Source organism: Pelodiscus sinensis, chromosome 5 (assembly GCF_049634645.1).
Source record: "Pelodiscus sinensis isolate JC-2024 chromosome 5, ASM4963464v1, whole genome shotgun sequence".
NCBI classification, from domain to species: Eukaryota; Metazoa; Chordata; order Testudines; family Trionychidae; genus Pelodiscus; species Pelodiscus sinensis.
The window spans coordinates 41,304,026-41,323,508 of record NC_134715.1 but is presented as its reverse complement, the minus strand read 5'-3'; positions in this window follow the sequence as shown (position 1 = coordinate 41,323,508).

Sequence of the window (19,483 nt, the reverse complement as noted above, 5' to 3'; positions counted from 1 at the left end):
AATAAGCCACTCTGGACTGTGTTTTTGTCTTTTGACCAACAGATACATTCAGCTCTCCCTCTCTTTTGCTTTCCTTTGGAATGGCTTCCTTCGAATTTATTTGCAAGTTTCTAACCAGATCAATTATGACAGAGGTTTTGAGGGTGTTTTTTTTAAACAAAAAAATTCTAACTGGGAGATCAGCTCCCCGTTTCACTCTTTTGTAAAAATATCCCACATGTAAATGTTACAGTACCTTTAAGAAAGGCCAGCAGAGTTGGGCTGATTTGTTATGGGGAAGAGCTGATTTCATATTTAATGACATGTCTTTATCTTATGTACGCTTCTGGATAAAAGGAGGACATTGTTTTGGTTTTGAAAAATCTGCTGGATAGTTTTTGTCTTCCAGAAGCTGTACCACTCCTCCTTTTAGTCTGAGTCTCATTATATCTGGACTCCCAAAGCAGTTAGATACATGATTCTGATTTTGTTCCACCACTGGTTCCTGGTATTTTAAGTTTATCATTTAGCAATGATGTTGACACTTATTACAGTTTGGTAACAAGGCCTTATTTCACCCTTTCTCTCATATCGCTCTTACATCAAAAGTAGTGTGAGATTTCAATCTTGACGTCAGTGGAGCTACTCCTCATTTACATTGGTGTAAATGGGAGAAGAATCAGGAATTAGTGCCTGGGTTCTCCTCTCAGACAGGTTTTACAACTGCGCATGTCCCTTTGGTTTAACTGAGTTTCTCATGATTTACCCCAGAGTGGAATCAGGTCCCTCAAGTTCACTACAGCTAGGCATAGAATTCTAAAGGCCTTATCTTGCACCATCTGACATCATGCAAGTTGTCCTATTGATATCAATGGAAGCAGGAACCTATAGACAATATAAGAACACTGAATTGTTGTGATGTCAGAAAGATTTGCAACACAGAGGAGTACTATCACAACCATAATCAGAGCTGATGATAGCATAAAATACAGGCCACTTTCACTGCACCAAAAAGACTTGCATCTCATCTCAGGACAGAATTTGCTTCCTGTAGTTTCAAAAGAGCCAAACCTTGCAAAACCTTACTCAGGAGAGTATTTTTTAGGTGCAAATACAGCTTTCAAATGCTTTAACTTACAACAACAAAGAGATAATGTGTGTGTGTGTTTAATCATTTTAAACGAAAGTTAGAAACTGAATGCCCATGGAGCAATAAAGCACTAACGAAAGAAGTGGACATGCCTGAATTGGAGCAAAATGTCGATTATAAAGTACTAGCAAGTGAAGCCCATCATTGACCAGGCAAAGTCATTTTCTGTAGTAAAGTTCAAGAAATTAAATATATGTCATAGATTTTTTTTTATTAATGTGCTTGAAAAAGGGAATTAAAAAATCTGTTTTAAATTTGTAAGATTTCAACTTCAAACATTATTCATTTTATTGAATAATTACCATACATAGTAAATTTGAATCAGAAATTCCTAAAACTTCCATTACTCTTTCTGTAACTAATTTGAATTATTTTGTGATTTGTAACAGTAAAAATGTTCTTTGCACTAAAATGACAGTGGAATAGGTGACTCAATTTTAATTTTGTTAGCAAATATTTTTATGAATTGTAATCATAATAGTCATTACTTTTTTCTGATGAAAACCAAAAATAATTATCTAAACCTCCCACGCAGCATATCCCAGAGTAATTTAAGTGGCAGGACTGTTTATGCAAAATTTGGTATCTGTAGGTAATCGCAAAGTATGACTATTTTGTGCAAACAAATCCACAAACAAACTCTTCAAAATATATAATAGATATGATGGTTAGTGCAGCTGCAGCTTTTAATTGCTACTGAAGGCCTTGAGTCAGGAAGCACAGAGCAATGGAAATGTTCAAATCTCTCCATATATTTTAGAGGTGTCTGTCTATCTGTGAGCCCATTTGTTCAAGAACTCCTCCAAAACAGTAAGAGCTAGTACCGCCAAATTTGATATGCAGATTCCTCTGATCATAACTTAAAACAGTTAGGGTTTGGTTGTGCCAGGAAAACAGGATGTGCCTGAGATTAGACTGTTTTCCATGACATGGAAAGGCAGGGGCCGATCAGAGGGACGTGATACTGTACAGTCACCCCTGGGGGCAGCGAATGCTGGGTACAGCTGTACTTCAGAGTGACCATGGGGAAGCTGCACCAGGGAGTGACCAGATGGTGACAGGGTCTTTCCAGCCACCAGTCCAGAAGTGTCCCCCCAAACCCTTCCCTGCCAACCTCACCATCGCAGCCCGGCCCTGGAATACTACTGCAGCCAGACAGCACAGCTCTACGTCCCCAGACAGCCTCCCCTAGAATGTAGCTGGGCTACCCAGAATTGCCTCACCACTTTCTCCCCTTCCTGGGCTGCCCTTCCCACCCTTTGGTTTGCCCCCCTCCTGGCCCTGGACTGGGCCCAGGAAGTGCCAATGGGAGGTCTGCACTGCCTTCCTCCCTTAAGGCCAGACCCGAGCAATGCTAGGTAAGTCTTCTAATCAAACCGTAAAAGGCTATTTATTACACATCTATGAATTTAATGAAAGTTTGAAACTGAAAAAAGTGAAAATGTCCCAAGAGGTCTAGTGATTTCAAATGTTTGTGAATTCATAGTTCACAGATACCTATTGCTTCCTCTGTGTGTGTGTGTGTAAATGTACATAAGATACAGCACATACATTACTGTTTATATCCCCTATGAATGAGACGGTCCCCAGCAGACCAGGGACACCGGGAGCAAAGCCGCAGCGGCGGTGGAGTCCCGCACCTCTGAGGCTTTGCCAGAGCAAAGCCTCAGAGGCGCGGGACCCCTCCGGCTCCCCGGCTTTGCTCCAGGTGTCCCTGGTCTGCTGGAGACAGTCCCCAGCAGACCAAGGGCACCCGGAGCAGCTTTTCTCGCCCTGGAGGTCGAGGTGGCGGGACCGCTGCGCTCTGGGCAGTCCCGCTGCCTGCGAGCTCCGGAGCGAGAAAGCCCCGTTCGTAAGTGCGGATCCGACATAAGTCGGATCCGCGTAACTCAGGGACTGCCTGTATATAGTAATAGTGTTAAAACTGTAGAGTATATAGTAATACACTAGTGTTAAAAGTGGTAGTATTAAGTATGGTTATTTTATTTCTTGAACATTTTTGCGTTCAAAAAAGCTTGATTAACTGGCACATTTATTTTACCAGCAACATCCATTCCCCATGCATGCCAGATAAGAAAGCATGTAACTGTATTTCGAGATACAGTTTCATCATTCTGGCTTCTGGTGGTATTACCATACTCAGGGTCAGATTAAGAAAGGGGCTTTAGTGAGTGTAGCTCAACACCCTGGACTGCCAAAAGTGCAGATCTTTTCACAGGCCCTTAGACTAAGGCCCTAGGCTGCAGCCACTCAAGCCCCTGCATTCTGGGCATACTCCTGCCTAGAGTTGGTCCCCCAGTGACCATAAAGACTTAAAAGAAAAAGGACCATAGTTACGCTCAAGGGGTTCTCGGTTTTACCCACTTAAATAATGGGAACAGAGTTGCCCGAGTGCTAAGAATTTTTCATGAAAAAAATAATTTTGAAGCTACTCTACAGGGCTGAAGTTTGATGTGGAGGCCAAATTTTAGACTTAAAGATCATTCAATTTATTTTTGAGAACGCTTAATTCTGGTTTTTACATGACAAAAGTAGAGGAGCTTATATTGCTTTTCTTAAATTTTGGTCTAAAATCTTTTTTCTTCCAGATTGGAGACTGCCTCATTTTTGCCTTCAGGAAATGGAGGATACTCTTTATTTTCATGATATAAGACCCTCCGTTCATTATGGCTACGTCTACACTGGCCCCTTTTCCGGAAGGGGCATGTAAATTTCACTAGTCGTCGTAGGGAAATCCGCGGGGGATTTAAATATCCCCCGCGGCATTTAAATAAAAATGTCCGCCGCTTTTTTCCGGCTTTTAAAAAAGCCGGAAAAGAGCGTCTAGACTGGCCCCGATCCTCCGGAAAAAGTGCCCTTTTCCGGAGGCTCTTATTCCTACTAAGAGCCTCCGGAAAAGGGCACTTTTTCCGGAGGATCGGGGCCAGTCTAGACGCTCTTTTCCGGCTTTTTTAAAAGCCGGAAAAAAGCGGCGGACATTTTTATTTAAATGCCGCGGGGGATATTTAAATCCCCCGCGGATTTCCCTACGACGACTAGTGAAATTTACATGCCCCTTCCGGAAAAGGGGCCAGTGTAGACGTAGCCCATGGGTTTAGTTTTGCTATTTCTCACTTACTGATAATATCTTTTAAACAACTACTCAAATAGACAATAAGGGTGTGGTCAACACAGAACCCTAAACTCAAATATCTTATTTTGTATCTATTTTGAAATAGCTTATTTTGAAATTTGGCACATCTACATAGTACCAAAGTTTTAAATAACTCACTATTTCAGGCAATGAAGTTGTGCAATGAAGTTTACCAGGATGGTGAAATAGGACGCCTGTTATTTTGAAAAAATGGGTGGCTCGTGTAGACGTAGCTATTTCAGGATACCTCTAGTATCTCAAAATAGCCATGCAGTGTAGACATACCTTTACCTAAGAAGATCTGGCTAAGGGTCATGATTCTAAATGCGCTTTTTTACTTTCTTCTTTGAAGGCAGAATGTGTTTTTGAAACATATTTGTACAAGTTCTCCAATTCTTCATTGTATAAGGCAAATACTCAGTTATGATTTCTACCCTTAGGAACTGAAGTCTGTAAAGTAATTATGGAAAAAACTCCTTCACATCTTTATTTTTTCCCATGTAAATCTGAAGCATTAGAAGACCTGCCTCGTCTGTTGGATCCCTCCCTACCCACCTCACATCTCCAACCCACGATTTTCAAAAGCATTCATCACTGGACTAGCTTAGCTCTCGCTGAAGATGTTGGGATTTTAACATTTATTTCAATGATAGCAGAGGTAAGGCAATGCTGAGTGCTTGTGAAAATTCTACCCTCTCTTTCTTACCACAGTGTCCATCCTGCTCTATTTACTCCCATTTGCCCCCACTAGTCTATTCACTATTAATCTTAGCACAGTTAGAGAAGTTCAAAGCATATCCCCATTCCTCCAATTTGCTTAAAAATTCCTGTTCATCCACTTCTCCCACAAATGGCTCCATATTTTCTTCTAGACTCCTACACACTGAATACCTTCCCCTCCCTAATCCAAAAAGCTCACTATACCTTCTTTAATTTTAAAAACCCCTTGCTCTGGTGTGGGATACCCACAGGAAATCAGCCAATTAAATAAATCTAAAATGAGCTGCATTTGGGTATAGTTATTTATTTTTATTGCTAATTACACAAGTGAAATATCATCATCACTTCATCTTCCCTTCCCATCTATCTATTGTTTCTTACACTCAGTTTCTGTGTGTTGCTATAAATGATTGTAAGCTCTTCTAAGCAGAGATCATGCCTACTTGTATGCCATTAGAAAGCTCCTAGAACAATGGGGGTACTTTTAATACACAATAAATATAATAATTAAGACTAAGAGTAGCGTTAAATATAGAGTGACATGGGTTAGTCACTCTGTACTAGGACTTGATTGGTCTTTTGGGGTCATTCTGTGAATATTTTTTTCTGGCCACAATTGAACTCAGTTTGGAAATTCACAAACATATTGTTAACTGCAACATCATGTCTGTAGAAGACAGACAAATCTATAAGTCACGTTTCTTATCAGTCCTAATGTCAGCCATTGGTATGCACCCTTTGAAAGAAAGGAATTACAAATAATTCCCTATGAAGGAACTTTCACTCAAGGGATCTTCGGATCTTGTTCCTTGGACCAAATAGCCAACATGCCACAGTTGAGAAGAGAAAGAAAATGGTCTAAGTTTCCACTGCCCTGAATTAATTTTTTAAAAACATCAAAATTATCCCAAAATAGATCATTTCTGGGCAAAGAATAAACATGAGACTGTTCAGTTCAATACTGTATGTAGGATTTGGGGTTCAGTTTGGGGATTTTTGTTTTGTTTTGAAAAAGAGAAAGGAACATTATATGACACTGAAAATAAGCCCTTCGTTTTTAATCCTGCAAATTTTTTAAATTTAAGTATTTCTACTGAGTAGCTCAAGGGGACCCGTGTATTGGGTTGTAGATATAGATCTTGTTATAGTAATAGAATTAGGTCACTAGGGGTCAGCTCAGCCGGTTTGGGCTAGCTCCAGTTAGTTCTGTATTATGCAATAAAATGGACACTTGCAACTACTCAAACTCTCTGTTTTTCCACTGATTTCTTCTTCAACTGTGGAACTCCACATGATATAACAGGACTGCTTACATGTTTCAAGTTAAGCACATGAATAAGTGATTGAAGGTCATGAGAGTGAACAATACGTTTTCACCTGTATCACAGCTAGCGTGATGTCACAACTTATGCTCTCTGTTCATCTCTAGGTATGCAGACTGTGCATCAGATGCCATTGCATAAAGATGGCTACCAAGAAATCTGTTCATATTCGATTCCACACCTGACACTCTTAATATATTTTCTTTTTGTTCCTTGATTAGTCTGTATTCACGACTCTTTGCAGAAGTAACTGTGTGACCAGACAAACTAAAATCCTTTTCTATGCCAATTTTTCTGAAATCCAAACTAAAATCTGGAAATTTTTGGATTACTGTAGCGCATACTTTTTTTTTTTTTTAATGTCAGATGCTTCCTGACATGCTCAGGCCTATGGAAATGGAACATATTTTCTCATTAGATTAATTAATGGCTCTGCTTGGGTGGCATAATTTAGTCTAAATTTCCTTTACTTTAGTATTCTGTCATACCTACAAAGGATCTTATTTTTGTTATGTTTTGTGGTGTCTTTAAATTTTTATGACTTCACTCTGTTTAGTCTGTGTGTAATCCTTCTTTTGAAACCTAATGTCCAAGAAAATTTACAGGTTTTTCTTAAGACCGGCACTTTTTACATTTTATGGTCATTCTTGTTTCTTTACTTCTCCTTAGAACACCATGCAAGTCCTTAAGGTGTAGTTCACAGCTCAGGGAATTTATGATTACATCGGCAAAGCAAACTAAAACGGTGTGATATATTAAGCCTGACAAGATGCTGTTCATTAATCTTTGAAATATAGCCAGGTGTGATGTAGTTAAGAGACTTCCAACAAAGAAAGCTGAACACATTTCCTACTGGCTCTGTGAGAGGGACCCTTTCCTTACCTCATCTGGGAGAGCCGCTGCCAGGGTGGGGACTGTAAGCAGGGCGTCGTTTCAGAAACATTTGGTCGGGAGGGAGAGACCGGGTAATCCTTTTCTATGCCAATTTTTCTAAAAACCTGTTCAACTTACACTCTCTTTTCATGGCCCGGTTAAGAATACTGAGCCCTGATTTTCCCAGGAAACAGCTTGAAGAGCTAGAGGGAGAAGAAAAATAAGAAATGAATTTTAAACAAGTAGAGAGGACAATCACAGGCACTTTGCACAAAGCTCAAGAGCAGAAATCCACACAGTCCATGCACGCTGATAAGTAGAAGGCTACAATTTGATCATGGCGGAGGTTTTTTTATGGAAATTAAGTAAATGTGGTGAAAATGCAACTCCAAAATAAAACACAGTCCCCATTTTTAATTAACGCATTAACAATCTAGCCACGGCAGGACTAGCGAACATCTTTGTGAACAAAGTAGTGATCCTCAAGTTTGAAAAATATTTTGAATTTTTAGCATTCGTTTTCAAATTCATTTATTTGCTTCTCTTACTACTGTTTCTATACATACTAGACATGCCCCCATCTATGGAATGTTTTTCCTGAGCTTCTCCACGAGGCCATATCCCCTTCCATTTCTGCCATAGGACAAAAAATTACACGAATTTTCAATTTCCAATTAAATTAAAGCAAAATTAAATTCCCATTAAAGTTAACAAAAACTGAGCAATCATAGCCGTAGCCCTTAGGATGGCCTGGCAAGTCTTAGTCACAATGACTACAAGAAATGGGCCAAAGACCTTCATTTTATATATAAGCAAAATTGATATTTTGCTCTACCCTACTGTGCCCTGACTTTGCAGTAACTATTTAGTTCTATAGTCTGTGTGCTACTTCCCACTACTTCTCCCTGTCATTTCATCATACTTTTCATTATGTCCTGTTGGAAATTAGATGGTAAACTCTTTGACACACAGACCATGCCTGCTCATTCATACTGATATGCACTTTATTCATATTTGAGTGCTGTAAAAATAAGTGTGTATATAACACATTAGTACTGGGTTATAAAATAATTTAAACAAAACCTTTTAAAATTTAGAATTGAATCCATTATATCTGTGTTCCTGACTCTCACATTGACTTTCTGCAAATATTCTAACAAAGCTGCATTTACTGGCAGGAATGATTCATAGAGGAAAATTTTAGAATATATTGAAAAATATTCAATAGTGAAAGTGAATTTTTATTTTGAGAACATCAATTTTTGCACCCAAAACTAGTTTTTTTTAGAGTTATGCACATCCAACTGGAGAATAGAAAGAGATTATGTGATCTGTATATCCAGTCAAGAGTAAGTTTGAATGCTGTCTAACGTGCATGGTAATTAACTGTTTGCTATCTTCAGACAAAAAGTTATTCATTTAATGTATGTAGTTAAATGAATAGTTTCCAATAACTGCATATGAGGCTATTTGCAAATATAAGTACAAATCATCAAATAAATTATTCACTATGAAGTATTCACAGTTCTAGTCTAGGTTCTATTGCTACTTCCTAAACTAACATTACATTTTTTCCATGTACAGATTGGATATATTCCTGCCTTGGAACTGCATTCGAGATGCCTTGGCATGAAGAGAGTAACTCTTGTTTTTGCTAGAACTGTACTAGTGGTATACCTCAGTCCCACAATGCTTGCCCTATACAGGGCCATTACAGTTTTTTTACAGCTACTTTCTGTTGTAACACAGGAATTTGGCAGAGACTAATATTTCTAAGTAGCTACGTATTTGAGAACACAGTGACTGTATAACAAGTGTTCTTCTGCATGAAATGCTATTGACCATAGTTTGACACATCATTTCTGCAGCCGAAGCATTAGCCAAAGTTAACATTGTTGCTGGGTATGACTGTAAACCAGATAGCTGGCTCACCAGCATCTTTCTTCTTGCGATCATTGAAATGGATCCACCTTTACCTATATTGTTCTACATATTACAGTTCACTTATTTTGATGGATCAAAGCTGTGGTAAATACTTTAACATTAAATTCAACTTTCAGATACAGGTAGACACAAAACCACTATTCCTGTATACCAAACTCTGGAGAAGTTTGGATCCACTCCAGATTTAAATAATCCTTGTCACTATAACTTGACTAGGGACGTTAAAATGTGTTTAATTATGTAATCGTGTAACCACTGAAAATGTCAGTGGTTAAACGAGGAGGCCCTAAGCTTGACAGACCAAATCCTTGGAGCCAAAAACACAAACTTGCATTCCTTTTTAGGGAGACACCAACCGTGGAAAATTTCAGAAAGCAGGGAGGTTTTGAAAACAGGGAGTTATTGAGAAACTGTTTTGCAATTATAACTATGGCCACAGCTCTGTTGTTTCCACATCCTAATCTGTCAACTGACCACAGCTGACCTGTTCATTTTGGAATATTTGTGAATGAATATTGCCGTTCATAGGCTTTTAATATTAAATGTGATTTCTAGCAGAATTTGACATTTATATTTGTTGTGTAAGATTTTTTTTCTTCCATCCATAAATGTTCCAATTCGCTGGAAAGAATAGTACATTTCCATTTACTTTGAATTGCTATTGTCAAACTTTATCTCTAAATAAAATAATTAAAATAAAGTATAATTTGTTACAAGATTCTTCTTAATATTGTACAAAAGCATTGATTTCTCTTTATTTGAATACAGGAAATTAAGTAAGAATATTGCAAATTTTGTTCCACATCAACCCTCCAAAACTTTGGCATCAAAGATTCACTAATTTATTGTTGTTAATATATTGTAATTTGTATACTAAAAGATTTACCTGGCATTTCTCAGGTCCTTCAGGGCAGGGGGTTGGAGGGTAGAGAGAGGCTCAAAGTAGGGGGTGGGAATGGGAGTCAGGACAGGAGATTGGGGAACACAGGAGTGCTCAGGAGAGAAGATAGAGAGCTCGGAGCAGGGATGGACCCTATCCCTACCCTCCAAAGTATCTTCCTCTCCCCCTAGCTTAGTGTCATCTGTGAACTTGCTGAGGGTGCAATCCATCCTCCTCATCTAGGTCATTAATAAAGATGTTGAACAAAACTGGCCCTAGAACCAATCTTGGAGGCATTCCGCTTGAAATTGACCATCAGCCAGACATTGATCACCACCCATTGAGCCTGACAATCTAGCCATCTTTCTATCCATGTTACAGTCCCTTTATCCAATCCTTACTTCCTTAACTTGCTGGCAAGAATACTGCAGGAGACGGTATCAAAAGCTTTGCTAAAGTCAAAGTATATCACATCCACTACTTTTGCCATATCCACAGAGCCAGTTACCTTATCACAGAAGGCAATCTATGATAATCAGGTTTGTTAGGCATTACTTGCCTTTGGTGAATCCATGCTGACTATTCCTGATCACTTTTCTCTCTTCCAAGTGCTTCAAAATAGATTCCTTAAGGATCCTTGCCACGATGTTTCCAAGGACTGAGGAATCTATAGTTCCCTGGATTCTCCTTCTTCCCTTTTTTAAAGATAGGCACTATATTTGCCTTTTTCCAGTTATCTAGGAGCTACCCCGAGTTTTCAAAGATAATGGGCAATGGCTCTACAATCACATGGGTACCTCGTGGGTAATGTCTAACGTGGAGGAGGGAAGTTTCACAGCCAGACCTCCTCAGTAAGGCCTTCTTTTCTATTGTTCAGGAAAGTCTCTCCTGCTGCCTCACCTCTGCTCCCCATCTGGGCTGCTAGAACTTTCTTTATAGCAGTCCTTTCCCCAGGAGCATGCTGGGCAGTGCCAAGCGGTGGCCTCAGAACTGCTCCTGCCCTTTCTCTGTTTCAGTATGGGGTTTGTAAACCCCCAGCACAAGGCACAGCTAAAGACCCAGCTATTTCTATAATCCTTTTTGAGATGATAGGACTGGAGCAACCAAGAATAAAGCCACTTGGAAAATGGTGAAATCTGTGACAAAATGGAAAGTCTGACCCTTTATATATGGAACCTATAGATCACAGCAACAAACACAATGAAAATGCATTACACAGAAAAAAACCTGATTCAGTTGCATCTTTCTGTTCTCATTGATTCTGAAAAATTCCTGTTATTTGCAGAAACTTTCAGGCAGGTTGTAATGACATGTCTCTCCCCCGATTAAAGTGTTAGGGGTGTCCCACTTCAGTATGAGCTTGCATTGTAACTTTGTATGCTAGTAAAAATCTTTAGTTGTTGGTGAGTATGTACACCTCATCAATAGCTGGCTTCCAAATATTTGCAATGAGCTAAAAAGGCTTCACTCGTCTTTTCATGTTGTTTATTAAACTTGTGATCCCTGAGTAATCATATCTATTACACAAAATTGAGCTGCCTCCACAGAACTGCATTCATGTCAAGATAGGTTTTTTTTAAGGCTGGGCAGATGGTGGTTAATCTATCAGGAGAAATGCATTTTCAAAAACGGGATGAAGCTCATCCCAAAGAGTAAGTTACAATGTGTGTATTCCACTTCCTTAAGACAAAAGGTCCATTTATTAAAAATGAATGATTTGTAACTAAGTGAACACCTAGGACCTGTTCATACAGTTTCCATTCCAGTCAAATAGTAAGTGTAAGTTCATTATGCCAGTAAATCAATAGCAAACTAGTGCAGCTCTCTTCAGATGAGAGTGCAAGCTGCCTACATAAAACCTCTAGTTGTCTAATGCTATGTCAAAGATAGATAATGTTCTAGCTGAAGAACTCAAAGCATTTTAAACATTAATTAATCCTCTTAATACAAATGATGAAGTAAATATAACTATTTTACAAGGAGGAACAGAGGCTTGTGTGACTTTAGAAAGAATCTGTTAACCAAGCAACAGGCTTCTCAGAACAAAGCTGCATGGTTTTAGATTAAAAAAAAGTCTGAGTTATTTACTCATTCATGCTTGCACACCTTACTACCCTTCTTGTCAAGCTTAACGTGAAACCTCAGGTGAACCAAAAGGTTCTTCTAAACATGTGTGGAAATTTGTCATATCCTATGCCCACAAACTATTTGCCTGCTAAGAAAGCCAAAAGTTGTCATGTTTTCAAAACATTAGTTGCTGCTGAAATTGGATCCTTCTCTAAACAGAGTGGGAGGCTAATTTCATCCTATTTGCCTTTATACTTTGATTTTATCTTAATATTATTTTTGTTAAGACCACCCATCAACTAATTTATTTCATGTAACTCAATCCTGAGTTATCTGATCAATGTTTGAAGTCAGGCACAACTACCCAAAAAGACAGTTGGGTTTTTTTCATTGTAATCCATTTGATCACATTCTTATATGGTGGATCTTTCTCTCTTTAATTTAAACAATCAAAACAATCAATTAACATTTAAAAAACCAATATACTACATTAGTGGTGAGATATAAGGCAGAAGGGCAACTCTTACTGCTGAAAAGTTCTACACAATTTAACTTTGCAAGCAGTACTCCTCAAGTTTCTAGTTCACGGAAGTAATTAATATCAGTTGATGTTTCTTTACAATGGCTGTATTTGCCACTACCCAAAAGAGTAAATTTTCCCCACTGAACCACATGGACAATTGTTTCAAATAATTATCAATATTGCAGATGTTTGAAAAGAAAAAAAATTGATTTTGTGGAAATTAAAGCAAACTTAACGTATTATTAAAACCATATTATAAAAAGTTCATCCTGAATTACACATTATTTTTCCTTCAAACACCACTTAAGTAATTTTAGTTGTTGGGAAAGGAAAACTTCAGTGTTGTTTAAAGTTCCAGGGTTCCTCAGAAGACTGGGAATAACAGGTGTTTCAGTTCAAGGGATTGATTACAATAGTTGGCACAGTTTGGCTATTCTGCTACAACCTAAAACACATCAACACATTCCTAATGCAGTGTTTACCTGAAGAAGTAACCTGCATAACACAGCAGGAAATAGCAAAATACATGCTTGTTAAAAAATGTGATATGTAGTATATTGACTTAAAAAAAAATTTCCACATTGGATGTATTTTCAATATTTCTTTTAAAATGTGCCATCTAGTGGACCTAACGAAAAAACCCTTGATATATAATCTGCCAGTGTCGCATGTAGCATTACAAATTTTGCCACTTAGTAAGCTTGCAACCAAATCAACCAAAATCTTCTCTCTGACGGAAAGCTCTTCAGTCTATTCCCCCTTGTTTCTAGATGCTTTTGCAAATCATCAGTTCTCCTAGCCCCATGCGATAAGTGGTCTGAGTGAAAAGAGAAAATAAATAAGACAGTCCTAGCAAAATACTGTTATTTATGAAAAACAACATTGTGGACTGATTAAAAAACTATGCAGCACAGAAAACATGAGAATGGGAAAAATAAATGCAGCTCTGTTACTAGTTTCTCTGCCAACTAATGTTTGAAATCTTCATAAGCTCTTGTTCAGATACAGATATTCTTAAAAATTCTTCCTTAGCCATAGGCAAGAGGGATTTAAGAAGACAAGAGATAAAAAGCCACAAAAATAACACCAGAGCTGTTAAGGAACAGCTGTGTGAATGGTTTGGAAGATGAAGAAAAGCAGTAAGATTGAGGAATAACTTCCAACTTAATAAAAGGATTTCTAATTGGGAAAAATACAAAAAAGTGTTTTAGTTAGAAAATTACATTAAAAATATTCTGTAAATGTGTATTATGAAATAGAATGAAAGAAAGAAAGATACCACATTTCTGTTAAGCAATTGTAACTAATTGCTCCTAAAAATGTAGGTTGAAAATGTAGGTTGCAATCTGTTCTCATCACATTACTACTTTACAAGGAGGGCTAACATGCGATTATACAGTTAATTGTGATTAATTGTGCAATTTAAAAAATTAAACAGTATTAATTGTACAGTTAAACAATAATAGCATACTGTTTATTTTCAAATATTTTGGATGTTCTCTAAATTTTCAAATATACAATGCAGAATACAAAGTTACAAAGGTCACTATATTTTATTACAAATATTTCCAATGTAAAAATTTAAAAAATGTATTTCAATTCACCTTATAAACACACTGCAGTATTCTCTATCATGAAAGCTGAACTTACAGATGTAGAATTATGTACAAAAAACCTGCATTTGAAAACAAAAAGTAAAACTGTAGAGCTTACAACTCAACTCAGTCCTACTTCCAGGTCAGCCAATCACTCAGACAAAAAAGTTTCAGAAGAAAATGCTGCCTGCTTTTTGTTTACCATGTCATTTGAAAGTAAGAAGAGGTATTCAGATGGCACTGATCTATTGACATTGCAAGATTTTACATGCCAGATGCACTAAAGATTCATACATCCTTTCATGCTTCAACCACCATTCTAGAGGACATACTTCCTTGCTGATGACAGGTTCTGTTTGATAACTAGCCAAAGCAGCACGGACTGATACATATTCATTTTCATCAGCATGAGTCAGATGCCACCAGCATTTCTTTTTTGGTGGTTTGGGTTCTGTAATCTCCTCAGAGTATTGCTTTCAGGAGTCTTAAAAGATCATGTTCCACACCTTGTCCAACTCAGGTTTTGGATGACACTTCAGAGTCTCAAACCTTGGATTGAATGCTGTAGCTATTTTTAGAAATCTCAGATTGGTATTTTTCTTTGTTATTTTTCAGTAGTTAAAGAAATCAGTCCCATATATTGTATCTATCATGAGGCGTTTTTCCATCATGTTTATTTTTGGTTCCAAGCATTTCTGAGTTTCCTATATCATAAGAAATAGCATAATCCACAGATCTCAAAAGCATAGAGGTAAACTCAGGTGTAACAAAGAATTATTCATTATGAGCAAAATTGCCAAATTACTCATAACATTTTTAATGATTTCCCCATACACTTATGTCCTCAGGTAACCAGGCTTCCAGTAGCATTATTGGTCCGTATTGCCTGAATGTGCTTTTCAGTGATGCATATATACATATTGACTGAGGTACAGAATAGTTCATTGTTAGGTTCTTACTGGGGCTGAGCAAAACCTTGTTGCAACATTCAAACCCATGTGTGCTAGGGTTGCTTTGAATGGTTTATGCTGCATTCTTTTGAAATGGATAGGGAAAGCTATGATTGGAACCATATGATCGGAAAGAGTGATGATAGCATGATTTATGAGCAGTCATGCTGATGCAGTATTTATCCAATGATATATTATGTACAGACAACCAAAGATGCTCCTCTAGTGGCACATAAGTGAGGTAGCTGGATGCAGTTATTCTGAAATGACTCCTAGATACTTACATTGTAAAAGAACTACAATGGCCTTAAGACAATCATGGAATCAGAGCCAGGAAGGAGGCAAAGGAGTTTGTTCATTTATACTTATCTTTGAAAACCCATCTCCATTAATCTTAGCACTTTTTGTTGCAGCTAGTAAATCTGGGTAGGCTCAATATTCCACAGATTTGGATGGGAAAATACAGATACTGCTTTCCAAGTTAGAAAATACCACATTTGTCTCTTGTAGCATGTCGCTTTGCCACAAGATCATGCTTGGGATACTTTTGATCTTCCCTAATTGGTTACAATCTGGATTCTGTTTTCTGTTATGAGTTGCACTTTCAGTTGTTTCCTCTTTTCAGTCAGTTTCCAGATGTTGTTAGTTACACATTTTTTCTTGACACATTGTATCCTTTCCTGAACTTCTACATGATCCCCTTCTGTGCACCCACCCCCATTCATCTTGTGATCTTAGTCAAGCTCTTGAAACCTGTTGTAAGTTAACATTAATTGGCAGTTCTTTATTCCAGCTGTGTGTATTTCTTTAGAACACATACTTTAGGAGTTTTTCACCTTCTGTGAGCACATTTTAGAGTCCACCAAATTGTATCCATATCCAAGAATAACTCAAAACTCACCTTAACACCTGTAGAGATCCATGCAGAGCCAGATTCATAACTGCTTATGCAGCATTTCAGTGGGATCAAGTGATCCACTGGAGACCTTAAAGGGAAATGCAATTTATTCTTAAAATGTTAGCATCACTTCATATAGTTGCAAACATGTGTAGACCACCAACAATTTCTTAACTTGAAAAATAAGTTAAAATGATCAGAGTAACGGAAGCCACCATCTTTCCTGTCAGCTGATTGATTGTGAGAAAGGAAGTGCTGAATGAGAATGGTAAAGAGAATTTCACAGTTTCTGAAGTCATTTCTTAGTAATCTTTTAATTTGGTTAAATCTGAATGATTCACACGGTCTGCATACATTTGTATGGTACTTTAACTAATACAAGTTCCTTTAAAATTGCTGTATGAGAATTCCTAGCATTGTTGCATGCCTTCATCTGTTTTGTTTTCCCTCCCATAAAGTTTCTGAAAACACAAACACAATTTGATTTCAGCTCTGTGCTTGCACTGTAATGGACCAAACAATCTCTACGCCCAAACACCCATGTACTCTGAGAAAGTCAAGTAAGGAGATATATTTTTTCTTGACATTTGATGCAGGTTACCAGGCAGAAAACAAATAGGAGAAGTTCTGGACAGAAGCTCTACAGAGCAGGAGAAGGTAACACACTGTATTAAAAGTAAGTAGCTTTTTCTGTGATTCTTTACCTTTGCCTAAACTTCATTTCACCTATAGCAAATAGTGGCAGATCATATTTTGTGCCCCTCATGTTCTGTCATTTAGGAAAAGCTCTGGATCCACATTCATTTTCATCTTTAAATGTGATCACTCTAATTTCCAGCATCACATAAAGACATCACTAGAATGGCTCATTTTTTACAAGGAAACAGAAAGTGTTGCATCAGTCTTTCCCTTGACTCTCATATTAATACTCCATGTTTACCAGCAAGGCAGTTTCAGAGTGATGGGTATAACTTTTTCCTGTTCATTGACAGAAGTCCATGTGGGGGCTCTTCCTGGAGGAGAGGGTAGAAGTAAAATATGCATAGAGGAACTAGGGAAAACAGCGATGCGGAGAGAAGCTATTAGCTAGGATGGGAAGGGAAGGTGTCCCCAGCCTCTGTTTGCTAGAAGCTGGGAATGGGCAACATGGGATGGATCACTTGATTGCCTATTCCAGCGGTGGCCAACCCACAGCTCACAAGCCACATGCAGCTCTTTGATGAAAAAAATTGCAGCTCGCGATTAAATTTTTTTTATTAAAAAATGATCGTCCGGCTGGCTGCTCCGCACAAGGTTGCTCTTGGACGGGCCACTCTGAGCCGCATTCCAGTGTTCGCGGCTGCCGCTCTGCTCATGCTCATGTCTCCCCTCCCCCGGCCCTTCACACTTGGCATCCCAGCCAGAGCGTGCTCATGGTCAGCCCTCTGCGCTCGGCATCTCAGCCAGCGCGTGCTGAAGGACGGCCACGCAGCACACGTGCCCCGCGCCTGCAGGGAGAGGTGTGTGGTGGTAGCAGCAGCAGCAGCTCCAGTTCTAGCTCCAGGACCCGGGTTGGGGGGGGTGCCTGCCTCGGGGGGAGGGGATTGTGTTGGGAAGGGGTGCGTATGGTGTCCCAGCCAGCACATGCTCCTCAAAGTCAGCTGCTCAGCGTCCACGCCCCAGGGCTTGGAGGGAGACGTGCATGGCGACAGCAGTGGCAGCTCCGGGATAAGGGCATTAGATTGGGGCGGAAGGGGGGTTGGGTTAGAACGGGGGAGGGAGGCTGGCTCTGGGAGAGGAGAGGGGGATTGGGTTAGAGCAGGGGAGCTGGCTCTGTGGGAGGATGGGGATTGGGTTGGGGGGGGGGATGCGGGTGGGAGTAAGAATCCTGGTACTGCAAGGCAGCTCCAACTTCTCAGGAAGCACATGGCTGTCATGGGGAGGAGAGGAAGACCATGCGCTTCCTGAGAAGTTGGAGATGGCATGCAGTCCACACACACACACACACACACACACACACACACACACAGAGGCAGTCAGCAGTGGGGAGAGGTCCCCAGCCCAGTGGCAAGCCCCCTGTTTCAGGAAGAGCACCAGCTGTTTATGGGAGGGGGAGGGAAGGAGGGGAAGACAGCCCGTGCACTTCCTTAGACCCGGGATCCCCAGGTACTGGCCAAGCTGTCCCTGTCCCCTCCCCCTAGCCAGCTCCCCCTCACACCAGCACCCTGTCCTCTGCCACCTACCCCAGCGCCTTGCCCCAGCACTCTGTCCTCTGTCCCCACCAGCACAGCTGGGGACACATTAGTGAGGCTTCAAATGTTTTTTGCATCTCACTTGTGTGGTCCCGACTGACTTTTCTGTGGGTCAGTGACCCCTGACTCAAAACAGGTTCCCTGCCCCTCTCATAAACAGAGATAACGCTGAAACATGTTGTGTTTGACATAATATTTTATTTAAAAATGAATTCTGGCCAACAAGCCCCCAGTTGGGGCCAAGTCACCATCTGGCCACAGCATCTCTCCTCCCACGACTCCAAACCTGGGCCTACCATATGCTGGAACCCCATGTTCTGAGCCTCTCACATCCCCAAACTCCTGCACCCCCACATCCCCAGTCTTCTGCCACAACACTCCTGCACTATCCACACACTGCAAATCTGTCCTGAGCCCATCATACTCCCAGACTCCCTGCCCTGAGCCCCTCATGCACTCCAGCCCAAACTCCTGCACCCTCACAGCCACAAGCTTACAGCTTACTCAGCTCCCCAACCCTCCACCTGACCCCAATCCTCTCCAGCCTGTAGTTTCCTCTCTGAGCCAGCATCCTCTTCTCTACTTCCTCCTGCACCCAAATTCCTTCCCAGAGCTTGCCCCTCTCACTCATTCCCCTCCACCCTTTTTTTTTTTACCATATGCCCTGGGATGGCGTACTGGCATTTGTTTTCCCCTGGCACAGCTTTTTTTTCCCCTCAACAACTCCTCCTCCTCCCGCCCCCTCACCCCTACCCCGGTACGTGGCTTTTCGCACTCTATCCACTGCTATTTTAGCTCTTTGTCTCCAACAGGTTGGCCTATTCTGACCATTCCCTCTGAACCAATTGGAATTGGCCACTGCAGGAAGAGAGGCTACTAGGCTAGATGGACCTTTTATCTGACCCAATATAGCTGTTTTTATGTTATGTTATTATGTACTGAAATGCGAGTACATATAAGCATATAGCAAGTACATATAAGATTCCATATTTCATCATTACTTTGTTGATAATACAATAATTTATCATGCTAAATGCAGAGGTATTGCACATTTATTCAAAGAAGGGAGTAGCAAAATGTGTTCTTTGCCAGCAATGTACCTAAATAGATGTATGCACTCATAGCAAAATGTGTCAGCTATGCAGGCTGGCCCCTGGCACCACCATTTGGAGGTCTTTACAGTGTGTTCAGTGTTTAGGCAGTTGACAAGCATGTTGT